The sequence below is a fragment of the Chiloscyllium punctatum genome, chromosome 19 (assembly GCF_047496795.1).
Source record: "Chiloscyllium punctatum isolate Juve2018m chromosome 19, sChiPun1.3, whole genome shotgun sequence".
In the NCBI taxonomy this organism is placed as follows: domain Eukaryota; kingdom Metazoa; phylum Chordata; class Chondrichthyes; order Orectolobiformes; family Hemiscylliidae; genus Chiloscyllium; species Chiloscyllium punctatum.
Genome location: NC_092757.1, coordinates 25,053,657 through 25,055,478, shown reverse-complemented (window position 1 = coordinate 25,055,478; position 1,822 = coordinate 25,053,657). Strand labels below are relative to the sequence as shown.

The window sequence follows — 1,822 nt, the reverse complement described above, 5'->3', positions numbered from 1 at the left end:
GGTTCCAACTCCAAATCATCTGTATCAATTGTAAATAATTGCAGTCCCAACACCGAACCCTGAGGCACACTGCTTGTCAATGATTGCCAGCCAGAATAATACTTATTTCTCCCCACACTTGCTTCCAATTAGTCAACCAATCATTTACCACTTACACCATGCACTCTTATATTATACAACAGCCTTTTGCACAGCACTTTGTTGATGTTTTTTTGGAAATACAGCTACACCACATCCACTGGGTCCCCGTTGTCCACGTTGCTTGAAATGTCTTCATAGAATTCCAAAAGATTGGTCAAGCATGACCTGCCGTTCACGAACACATGCTGTGTCTGTACAATGGGACAATTTCTATCAAGATTCCGCCCGGCAAAAAGATTTGCTGTCCATCAGGGCTCTGTGCATACTGTATAATGGCTGCTGCAACCTTGGCTGTAGCTGCGTTGGTCATTGTTAGTGTCTGGAGTCCTTGCACTCCATCTGTACCATTGGTGTCCAGCTGAATTGCTCCCCCCTGTGTAAGAGCAATGTATTGTCAGCTGCTCGTCTGATGGATGGGTGTCTGCATTGTCATTGTAGCAATGGTTGAGACAGACTCTTCTTCTGATTTCTCCTCATCGATTTCTTGGCACACTGGGGGGGGGGGGTCAGAAGAAAGTTCATTCAGTATTTTCCTGTATGAAGGTCGTCTCGATAGAATTTCTCTACGTTTCTGAGAGTCAGTCATGCTATCCACAGATTCCTGGGAGTTCTCATTTTCAAGTATAGTAGAAATCTGAACAGTCTGAACTTGAGGGGACTGTATAATTGAGGACTGAATTGCTTGGATAACTCCTTGGACTTAAATAGTCTGCCCATTCGGCAATTGCATTAAAGTTACTGCTGGACTTATTGTTGATTGGATCCCAGGCATGGATACCTGCATCGTCACATTATATAGTAATGATCGTGATGAAGGGACTGGGGGAATTTTAACGAAGTTTGCTGATGATACGAAGTTAGGTGGACAGGCAGGAAATACTGAGGAAGTGGGGAGTCTGCAGAAGTATCGAGACAGTTTGGGAGAGAGGCTCAGGAAACGGCTGATGGAATTCAATGTGAGCAAACGCGAGGTCTTGCACTTTGGAAAAAAAATACTAGCATGGACTACTTTATAAACCGTGAGAACATTAATAAAGCCAAAGTACAAAGGAATCTGGGAGTGCTAGTCGAGGATTCTGTAATGTTAAACATGCAGGTTGAATCCGTGATTAAGAAAGCGAATGCGATGTTGTCATTTACCTCAAGAGGGTTGGAATATAAAAGCAGCGATGTGCGACTGAGACTTTGAAAAACTCTGATTAGGCCCAATTTGGGGTACTGTGTCCAGTTTTGGTCCCCACACCTCAGGAAGAGCATACTGGCACTGGGGTGTGTCCAGCAGAGATTCACACGGATGATCCCTTCAATGGTAGGTCTGACATACGAGGAATGTCTGAGGATCTTGGGATTGTATTCATTGGAGTTTAGAAGGTAAAGGGGAGATCTAATAGAAACTTACAAACAATACATGGCTTGGAAATTTTGGACATGAGGAAATTGTTTCCGTTAGGTGAGGAGATTAGAATGGTGAGCACAGTCTTAGAATTAGAGGCGACCAATTCAGAACAGAATTGCGGAAACATTTCTTCAGCCAGAGAGTGGTGGGTCTGTGGAATTCATTGCCACGGAGTGCAGTGGAGTCTGGGACGCTAAATGTCTTCAAGGCAGAGATTGATAAATTCTTGATGTCACAAGGAATTAAGGGCTACGGGGAGAATGCGGGTAAGTGAAGTTGAAATGC

At 44.0% G+C, this 1,822-nt stretch overlaps 1 pseudogene; it reads right to left on the bottom strand.

Annotated features, from left to right (window-relative positions):
- Nucleotides 1-313: 313 nt before the first annotated feature.
- Nucleotides 314-925, bottom strand: LOC140491669 (cyclic AMP-responsive element-binding protein 1 pseudogene; annotated as a pseudogene).
- Nucleotides 926-1,822: the final 897 nt, after the last annotated feature.